This window comes from Zingiber officinale, chromosome 9A, assembly GCF_018446385.1.
Source record: "Zingiber officinale cultivar Zhangliang chromosome 9A, Zo_v1.1, whole genome shotgun sequence".
Lineage (NCBI taxonomy): Eukaryota > Viridiplantae > Streptophyta > Magnoliopsida > Zingiberales > Zingiberaceae > Zingiber > Zingiber officinale.
The window spans coordinates 63,184,328-63,196,061 of NC_056002.1; positions in this window are offsets into that span (position 1 = coordinate 63,184,328).

Consider the following 11,734-nt stretch of genomic DNA (forward strand, 5'->3'; position numbering starts at 1 on the left):
GTTATATGTTGGGTTATAAGGTTGTAAATAAAATTTCACATTGAAAATATATGGAAAATATCATGTGATTATAAGGGAAAGATATATCCATTGATATGAGATATTTTGGGTAAAGCCTAAAAATAAAACCATGAGGGCTTAGGCCCAAAGTTGACAATGTCATATTATTGTGAAGATATTTAAATTCTTTCGATCCTAACAATTGGTATCAAAGCTCGGACAATCAAAAGGTCTAACTGCTAACTATGCATAAGAGTTATTGTCTAATAGAGTCATGTGAATAGAATATTGACTTCGAATAAAGGAAGTGAGAGTTCTCATGTCCAGATCAAGAAGATCAGACACCAGGTAGAAAGTCATGTGGACAGCCAAGCAGAGAAGCTCTAGTTGCAGCTAGGTAAGGAAGACCTAGTAAGTCAATTGGATTGAGGGACAAGAAAGTTATAGTAGGTTGGGTGGACTGAGGGGTGGGAATACCTAGTAGATCAGTTGGACCAAAAGGTAGAAAGACTTAGTGGGTCAAGAATCAAACGTCAAACAGATAGAATTTCCACTTGAGAGGGGGATGTGATTTTTCATTTAAGGGGGGATTATTGGGGTTACAAGATTGCAAATAAATTCCCACATTGAAATCATATAAAAAAGATCATGGGCTTATAAGAGAAATATATCTCTATCGGTATGAGGTGGGTTGAGGAACAGACATCAAACGAATAGACTTTTAGCTTGGGGGGGGGGGGGGGGCTTGTGGTCTTTCATTTGAGGGGGGATTGTTGAGGTTGCAAGGTTAGAAATAAAGTCCCATGTTAAAAAATATCGAAAAGATCATGGGCTTATAAGGGAAAGATATCTCCATTAGTATAAGACCTTTTGAGTAAAGTCCAAAAATAAAATCATAAAGACTTAGATCCAAAATAGATAATATCATATTATTATAGAGATATCTAAATTCCTTCGATCCTAATATTAATATTATGAACTTTAGGGATAAGTGCAATAAGAGTTTCTACAATTGTTGGGGTACTCATAGAAAAGGCACTCAAGCTTCCAAATATCATCTTCCAGAATATGCCAATATTAATCGAAAAAGATACACTAAAATCCATCTGGCCTTGGTGCTTTATAAGGCTTTCTAGAATTTAACACCTTGGATACTTTCTCCTTACTAACAGGATCTGCACGCAAAGTTTTATTATGCTTATCAAGTGAAGGCATATTAGGGATCACAAATTGTTGATAATTACTTTGATGGAAAGAATAGAACAAAGATTTTAAAAACTTGAGGGCTTCCTCTTAAAGAATTGTTTTATCTGAACACCAAATGTCATTAGGGAGATTGAGAGCATGAATTTTATTATGTTTTATCCCAATAACTATTTGTGCAAAGAAGAAGGTAGTATTTCTATCACCATGTTTAACCCACAGCTCTTTAGACTTCTGAAACCAATGAAGCTCTTCCTGAAATAACACTAGGTTATATTCATGCTAAGAGTCTGTTCAAGGTGAACATGAACAAATGAGTCTATCATTTCTAGCTTCTTTTGAATCACTTTAATTTGGCATCAATATCTCTCTTATCTGCTAGTCACTATTCCAAAGGCTAATAGCCGTCCGTGATTTACCTCCTCTGTGTTGGCCCTGAGACGAATTGACGGAGGGCGCTAGGGACGAACGTATTCGTCTTTTATCACAATAATAATCACTCTGCACAATTCATGTAGCTTTTAAACCTGAAAGGCTTGGGGCGTCGAGCTTGAGGCAAGCCTGCTAAGCGAAAGAGAATGGAAGTATGGTCTGAGTAGACCCAACTAAGAACCTCGATAAAAGCTTCAGGAGGCTAGACGCCACTGAATATTGGTCAGTCCTCTATCAAGTTTTTTAGAAATGGTTCTATTCCCTCTACAAGTCATGTGCCAGGTAAATCTATCTCTGATAGTGTGCATATCAACAAGGTTACAATGCTCTAAAACATTCTCAAAGGCATCAACTCTCAATTGGCAAAAGACACCACCTCTTTGATCCCTGAGAACCAGAATTTCGTTAAAATCTCCTAAAAGGACCCAAGGAAAATGAATATCCAAACTCTGGTTGCAAATGTGTTTTTAAGAAGTAATATAATTTGAACGAACGGGACTTGCATGCACACCTATGCATGCCCATTTTTTTAGTACCAACAAAAATGTTAAAAGTCACAGAATAAGGAGAGATATCTATGAGTATCACCACTTAGCTGATCAAATTTTGAGCTAAAATTTAGAGACCACCAACTTGGCCACGAGCCTCAACAATAGCTACTGGCTTGTAATTAACCTTATTCCAGAAAGCTTTAGTCCTTTCAAATTGAAGATGCATCTTCATAAGAACAATAAAGGTAGGATGATATTTTTGAATAACCTCTTTGATGTGCCTTCTGGCCCTGACATTGTAAGCTCCCCTTATATTCTAAGAGAAGATAGTGATATCTTTAAATTCTATCATTAAATTCATGCAAATAAGATTAGGAATAAAAATCAAGTAATAAATACCATCAATAAACCCATTATTCAAAGAGGTCAGAAAAAGGATCAAGCCTTAGAGACCTCCATCTCCACCTCACAAACCTAATGAGTTTCCTCAATATACTCTTTGCTAGACTCAGTAGTGTTGTCATTTATCTTCACAAGATAAGATGAACCAAAGTTGAGTGGTTGATCATCATCAATAAATCAGAATTTATGCGAGTCAAGTAGTTCAATATTCATTGTCATTGGAGAGGGAATGATCAACTCTTATTGTGCATGAGAAGGATTAACAAGCCCATCCTTTATTTTTGTGGTTCCATCATGAGAAAGGGCCCTAGGACTCAGAGGCACGTGCTGAGAATTTTGTTGAGAATGATGTGCCTTAGCTGCATTATCTATTAAATGACCCACCAAGGAAGATCTCGTATCATGTCTCCTCTTTTTCATTCTATTCCAATTTTTCAGGTCCATATTAACAATTTGTTGAACCTGTACAGATATAATGCAACTCAGATTTTTATTGAACTTGTACACATTTATAATATATACACCAATTGAGAATAAAATTTACCATCAACATTGCATATAAATATTTATCCAAAATATTCATAAATAGTTATATTCCAAAGCACATCTAAATGTGAAGCAATTATAATTACATCACAATGACTTCACCTGAGTCCAGCCTGGTCTTAGATCCGGCTAGTTGGACTTAACTCGGATATGACCTGGGTTGACTCGAATTAAACTTGGCCATGAGTGATGCGGGGAAGAATAGAGATTGATTTAGGGGCTGATTTCCTCAGAGGAATTGAAAAGAAAGATGTAGAGAATTTGATAAACAAATTGAGGAGCCTAGGTTTAAACAAAAAGAGTTTTATTTCAAAATCAAAAGAGAATTTAACATCAACCTAAACAAGTGTTTAAATAGCCTAAAAACCCTTAGACTGCAAAGAAAATGAAACTAAGCCTAAAATAATGAAAATAGGTCGTTTGGTGACTTGGTCCATAGGACCTGTGACAAAGACATATGGCCATGCTCTGAAGCACTATCGTGCTAGGGAACATGAATTGGTTGTATTACCTGCTAGAAAATTCAACTGCTTCTCATCGAGCCACAAAATGTGTCAACGGGCACGGGCTTGACATGTTCTTCACTGGTAACCTCGGTCGCTGCTCATCAAAGTGCAAAATAAAGCACACCCGTGTTAGGGGGCACAAGCTGACCATATTCTCTGTTGGCAGCTTTGATTGTTCCTTGTCAAGGTACAGGAAGGAGCATGGTTGTGTTAGATAACATGGGTTGGTCATGTTCTTAGATCTTCCTCTATCAGTCACCCCGAATTGAAAAGAACTCTTCCTCAAATTTCTTTAAACTTAAGTCTGTTATGCTCACCAACACCATGCTCAAGAATGGGATTCAAAGCCCACTCGTATCCAAGATCAGATAAGATGTATAATGCAATGTTTTTTCTTGGATAACAAACGGTTTGCTTGTTTATTTTTGATGTTTCATTAACAACTAGTTTAGCATGCAGCTTGAAGCTTAGTTTCAGAAAGTGAGATTTCATGCAGATCCTTTTGTCGCGTGATCTTCTCTTTAGGTGGAAGTGGAGTGTCATCAATTTTCCAATGGAAGGCATCTACTCCTAGCTTCTCTATTTCTATTTTTGTTAAGAATCATGCTTATTGAGGCTTGGGTGCAAAAACACAAGATAGATTTTTCGAAAGCATCCTTCGCTCATATGACTTGGGAAACGTTCAAGCCTCATAGATGTAATCTCAGTGCAAGCGCTCTACTATCCAAGCATGTTCTTTCTGAGCAACTGACATGTCAAAATCGTCAGATTCTTCCTCATCAGCCAACAATGAAAAATCCAACCATGTCTTCGGATGCATGGAGACATTCTTGACGAAGGTCATCACCTCCTTAGTGATGCCCATGGCTTTTGTCTTGTGCTTCCCTTCCAATTCTTCATCCATTATAATATGTACATTGCTAAGATCCAGGGCCGACCCTAAGACATGTCACCGGGAGAGCAGGTCTCTTGGACCACTTTTTTGTAATCTAAGGGATGTGTCACTCGTATTTGGGGTCGGATCGTGACCGCGATCCGGCTGCAATTGGTTGCGATCCTTTCTTGGGTTCATCGTCCCCATCAAGTTATAGTTTGGTTCAGAGTGGGCGACCGGAAGCCGCCTGAAGGCCTCCGGTGGTGGATAAAGTGGCCAGGTTACTAGGTGCCGAGCGAGGGTGTCCTCCGAGCGGCCTCCAACCGCCCGCTCCGAACCAAACTATAATCTGATGGGGACTATGAACCCTAGAAGAGATCACAACCAATTGCAGTCGGATCGCAATTACGATCCGGCTGCAAATACGAGTGGCACATCCCCTGAGCCACAAAAAGTGGTCCAGGAGATCCTGCCTCTGTCACCGGGGTCGATGGCCAAGGACCCTCGATTTTTAGGGGCCCCAAATTTGACATGCATATATAATATATATTATATATACTTAGATTGTTTTAATAAAAATCTAAAAAATATATTTGATTGGATTATTTTAATAAAGGTCCAAAATATATATATATTGTTAATTGTTTTAATAAAGGTCAAAAAAAAATTTATTTTTTCTATTAAAATTTAAGAAAAAAATCTTAAAAAGAAGGAAAGTAAATGATCAATTTTTCTCTTTTCAATATTTTATTTCTTGTACCATTCTTTCTTCATTAATTTATTTACGGAAGACATAAGACTCTAAAGAGTAAAGTATGAATCCTGACTGTTAAATTTTTTTCCTTTCTTCTTCTTTGAATATCTTCTAATTAAATTAAAAAAAATTATTAATTTTAGTTTCATCAAAATCATCATTCATCAATATATAAACTTACAACGTAAGTTACCTACTCATCTATATTTTTTTCTTATTGTCAATATTCAATATTGATTTTTAATATTGTATTGGAGTCAATATTTTATGATTTTTCTTACAGATTTGAAAGAGTTTAAATAAATCATTCCAATTTTAATCATCATAGAATAAGTTATATCAATTGCTTCAAGCACAAACCAGACTTTATTGTTCTTTGACTATTATTTTCACTGCTTGTGTTTGTTTCATTGTTAGCTTTGTTGCTAGTTTTGTGTGTTTTATTTTTACACTTAAAATTTATGATACAAACATGTTTCTAAAAAAATATCAATCTTGAAGTTAGAAAAGAAACAAAAGAAAAAGAGTGGAACGGATTATTAATTCTCACAAAGATGTTCTTCGTAAGTTTTTTAAAGCTAGCTCTTCAATTGAAAATTCAGTTGATGAATTACAAGAAGAAAGTCAAGAAGAATTAAATGATCATGTAACAAATGAACAACAATCGAGTAATCAAGAAGAATTAAATAATCATGCAATCAACAAGTGGGAAGAATTGAGAGAAAATGATAATAATGATTTGAATATAAATGGCTTGACAATTTTATATATCGAAAATGAGGTGTTAGAAAATTTTGATTTTGAAGATCGTATTGATGATTTTACTTCTCAAAATGCTAGAAGATATAGATTTTTTCAATGATTATTTCATACTTATTTTTTTATTTGTAGGTATTATATTTTTTGGAGAAACTTAGGAAACATATTATGTATGGTGTTGCATTTTTTGAAGAATCATAAGAAATAAATTTTGTATGAAATTTACTATATTTTAAATGAAATATATTAATTTTTAAATTTTTCTATTACACTATAGTCAAATTTACGTTCTACATAGGATCAGTTTTCTCTTTTCTCCCAAACGCCCCCAAAAGTCAAAGCCAGGCCTGCATATTGTTAGCTAGAGCTCTAGAGCCAATCATTTGATGATTGTATTTTGGACTTGTTGTATCATATTCTATATAAATAAAGGCATTTGGTTTTTGGTTATTATACTTACTTGTATTGGTGCCAAATAAACTAAGTATAATAACGTCCTTGAGTAGAAGGTTCTCACCTATATCAATCGGTTAGTTGAACCGATAGTGAGATGATATAGGGAACACTACTCTTAATCATTCCTAGTCGAGTATTAACATTCAGGGACAATGTTAATGCAATAAGACTAGCATGTAGGTCAACTCGATGACTTGATCTCACAAGTCATGGATATAGAGATATCAAGTTGACACATGGGTATACATTGGAGAATGTATACTGAATGACCCGCCATGAGAAAGTATCATGGATCGTTATATGAGTGTCATATACTTTCTCATGTGGCTATTAGTATGACTACTAGTCCTTAGACCTGAAGTCATCATGGTTCCCTATATAAGGAGTTATGTACTTTAGTTTCGTCAAACGTCACCCGTAACTGGGTGGACTATAAAGGCGATTACTGGGTATGTAACAAATTATGCGGAGGGATGTGAGTGATGTAGATGGGATCTATCCCTCCTATATGACGGGAGAGACATCGGTATTCTTGATAGAGTGAGACCACGAAGTGCATGGCCATGCCCAAATGAGTCAATATGAGATATTGAGCTCATTTGATTGAGTGAGTCTACTTGGAGTTCAAGATTTAGATTGATTAGAGGATGACATGGTCTATGCCTCACATTGATCAATCTAGATGTCTAGGATAGAAGGACACTTGTCATATATTGTGAGGAGTCACAATTAGTAGTCACAAGGTGATGTTGGATCTCAACATTCTTGTAACTTGGGTAGTAATGATGTATTGCTAGATACCGCTCATTACTTATGTTTCTAAATGAGTTTAGGGGCATTGCCAACGTTACAAGAACCTATTGGGTCACACACAAAGAACAAGTGGATGGAGATTAGGTTCATATGATGAACCAAGAGGATTAGATTCATTTGATGAATCAAATTGGATTAAGAGTAATCCTAATTGGGCTAATTGAGTTGGACTCAAGTTGATTCATGTGTTCAATGAGTCTAATTTAGATTATGACTCATTGAATCAATTTAATTAAATGAATTAGATTCATTATATTAAATTGGCTTGAATTAAATGGTTGGATTAGATCAACCATGAGAGAGATTAAGTCAAGTTTGACTTGACTTGAGAGGAAGATGAAGAGTCAAGTTTGACTTGACTTTATGTCACCTCATTGGTGAGTTGGCATTAAGTGGACCAATGATGATGCTCCACATTATCATGGTTACTTAAGTGAAGTGCCACCTCATGGGAGTTACCAAGAGTTGTGACTCTTGGTATCCCATGGAGGTTACAAACCACTTAATTAGATGAAAAGAGTTTCATTTTGCAAGAGTAACTCTCATTCAAGTGATCTTCCTCCTCCTAAGCTCTCTTCTTACTCCTTCTCTTCTCTTGGTCGTGGGTTTCAAGCAAGGGAGAAGAAAGGAGAGTGAATCTAATCCAAGAAGAAAGGTTAGTGAAAGTCACATAGAGATTTTAGAGGAGTGTGTTCTCTTCTTTTCCTTTCTTCTTCTTCCAATCCTACCCGAGAGCCCTAGAGAGTGCTAGCACACTTGTGGTGCTCTCTTCTCCATCCTTGTGTGTTAGAGAACACATCTTGTTCGTGTGGATACTTCTAGAGGATTGTCTACGTTGACAATCACGAGATCCGGCGTACCTTGGACGAGCGGGATTCGCGAAGGGCACGCATCGAAGGTATAAAATGTTTTTCCTTTGTAGATCTACTGTAGATCATAGTTTGAAACTCGTACTCGTATTTTCGAAAGTTTTCTTCGCACGGATCCAATGGCTAGGGGGTTTCGGGGTTTTCGCGACGCGAAAAAGCGGTTTTCGCGGCCCGAAAAACCCAACAGTGGTATCAGAGACACGTGCAAAGACGAATACGAGTTTATTTTGTGTTTTATGAAAAACTTTTCAGTTCTGTAATATTCTGTAAATTTAGGTTTTTTAGAGTTTTTATGGGTAATTTTCTCGTAGAAGCGAAGCACAAGTGTTTCGACGCTTGTAGGCTTCCGCTACCGTGAAGATTTTTCCAAAACGGCCAAGTTTCGCCCCAAAACCTTTTGGGACAGCGGGCTAAGGCGCTGTTAGATCGCAATGGAACCCTCGCAATGGTTAGATCGCGGGTAGGGGCGCTGCCCCTGGCCCCGCAAGGGGATTCGTTCCGCGATTGCGCCCGAAAACCGCTAAACGGAACCGCCGGGAAATTGTACTCGTAAAAATTATAAAAAAAATTATATAAAAATTATAGAAAATTATAGAAATATATAATTTTGAATTATATATTATTTTTGTGATAGTCATGGCCCAAAGACCCAATTTGATTGGATAATTTGTGTTGTAATTCATAATACGGCCTGCGTGCCGTGATGTGATGTACGTGTTGTATGTTTTTATTTTTCCGCGACCTGCGCGTCGTGCCTTTCTCTTTTATTCTTGTTGTAAATTAAATTTAGACTCGAATGTAACTCGAGTTTCAAAATGTAATGTAAATTTTGAAGCGGTGGAAGGTCCACTCGAGACGGAGTTACGAGGAGGGCGCGAGCAACACAAGGTGGTCAAAAGGAAGGAACTTGAGAAGCTATTGACCTTAGGTTGACCATCTGATCTTCTCATTGGCTTGAGAAAATCGTAGTAGGGCCATGACATAATCACAAAATTATTTGATTAATTATTTAATTAATTGTTTTGTGTGTATGTGATGCATGCTAGTTAATTAAGTAATTAATTAGTACCTTACGATTAGATTAGATCTAAGTCGTGCACATGATGCACCCTTCGATTAGATTAGATCTATCGAGTATATGATACGCATCATCGTTTAGATTAGATCTAAATCACGTCAACTCGTAATGCCTACCATGTCGTGATACCTACCACTACCTCGATCGCATGTTGTTGTTGAATCTGCCAAAGCAGAGCAACACATACTATCTTGGTAGGGTACGGAGGGACAATCTTGGTCCCGCCTATCAACGCATGGGTGAGTACAACTCAATTAGATTGAGTATTCCTAGTTAACTCGGTTGGATCGAGTATAACTATAGTCATTCTTCCAACGGTTGGAAAGATAGGTCAAAATCACATATATATTAACTCTCGGGCGTATTAGCCAAAGCTAACTTGAGTTTTAATATAAATACGGATTTTGATCCTATAAACAAGAGTTGCATAGAGATGTAATTGGTAATCGTTACATACCGATCATACTAAGTCTTGGCATATTAGCCAAAGTTAACTCAAGGGTTAGTATGATGTGGATCTTGTCCCACATGAATTATAGAATTCAGTGGGAGCATCATTTAGTTAAAGGCATAATTAAATGATTAAGAATATGATATTTATTTCTGCATTTATTTCTGTTGTAGATTACCATGACATCGAATACGAACACCTTCTCTCTGCGATCTGTCCTTAAGAAAGACAAGCTCAACGGAGCAAATTTCCTGGACTGGTACAGGAACCTGAGAATAGTTCTCACCCAAGAACGTAAACTGTACGTTCTGGAGCAGCCCATTCCGGAGGCTCCTCCTGCCACTACCACGCGAGCAGACCGAGATGCTTACAAGAAGCATCAAGATGACGCATTAGATGTGTCCTGTCTTATGCTCGCGACCATGAACTCTGAGCTTCAGAAGCAACATGAGTTGATGGGCGCTTACGATATGGTTAAACATCTTTGTCACCTATATCAAGGACAAGCAAGGCACTGGAAGAGGAACTCCAAAGAATACCTGGAAGATCTTACGAAGAAGAGAAATAAGATTTCTACTTCAGGTATACATGTTATAGAAGTCAACCTCTCTATTTCTTCATCGTGAGTATTAGATACCGGATGTGCTTGTACTAATGTACAAGCGCTGAGAAATAGCAGGGCATTGACGAAGGGTGAGATAGACCTACGAGTAGGCAATGGAGCACGGGTTGCTGCTATTGCTGTAGGAACTTATCATCTATCTCTGCCCTCTGGGCTTGTACTAGAATTAGATGATTATTGTTATGTGCCTGCTTTAACTAAGAACATTATATCTGTTTCTTGTTTGGACAAGAAAGGTTTTTCGTTTATAATAAAGAACAAATATTGTTCCGTCTATTTAAACGAAATGTTCTATTGTAGTGCACCTCTGAAAAACGGACTCTATATTCTAGACCTTGAGAGCCCTATCTATAATATAAATACCAAGAGGTTCAAGTCAAATGCCCTGAACCAAACCTATCTCTCGCACTGTCGCTTAGGTCATATAAATGACAAGCGCTTATCCCAGCTCCATAAGGATGATTTGCTGGACTCATTTGATTTTGAATCATATGAGATATGCGAGTCATGCCAACGAGGCAAGATGACCAAGACTCCCTTTAGTCGGCATAGCGAGAGAGCAACTGATTTGTTAGGACTCATACATAGTGATGTATGTGGCCCTTTCAATGTTGCTGCTAGAGGCGGTTATAGATACTTCATCACATTTACTGATGACTTCAGTAGATATGGTTATGTGTACTTGATGACACATAAGTCTGAATCCTTTGAAAAGTTCAAAGAATTCAAGAATGAAGTACAGAACCAGCTTGGCAAGAGTATTAAGATACTTCGATCCGATCGAGGTGGAGAATACCTTAGCCATGAGTTTCGTGACTACCTAGCTGATTGTGATATTCTATCCCAACTTACTCTTCTTGGAATACCACAGTGGAATGATGCACCTTACTCCGGGGCAAATAAAAAAAAATAGTATCTTTTACATAGTCAGGTAACTTTATTTTCAACCAAGATCATATGTTTTGGAACATGCTCAAAAACGAATGCGTATGTTTAGGGGGGAAAAAGAACAATTATAATTATCCTTTTTAATATAAAAGGGCACTTTTTGAAGAAAAAAAAATTATTTTTTTTCTTGTTATTGCAACTATGACATAATTACTAAACGTAGCAGCTGCATCAAAACTACTATAACATATTAAAACTAAATTATTTTTTTTGAATTCACCATTGACTCGAGCGCTTTATTGAGTGATTTGACCCGGGAGTCCGGATCGCTAGGAAAGATCGGGACATCTGACTGAGATAGATTGTCATCTCAGGCGAACGAACCGCTAATTATGATCATGATTCCTTCTGTGAATTCAGGGAAGGTTCTCATACATCGAATCCGTAGCCTATCGCCTACCTGCCGATTTCTCGTAGATAAGAGATGTGAGCCTTGCCTCAACCAGTTGTCTGGGCCTTTCGCAGTCTTCTTCATGCCATTCAATCCTTCCAGATCTAAAGGCTCCATGGGCAGAAGGTCAGAAAAGCTA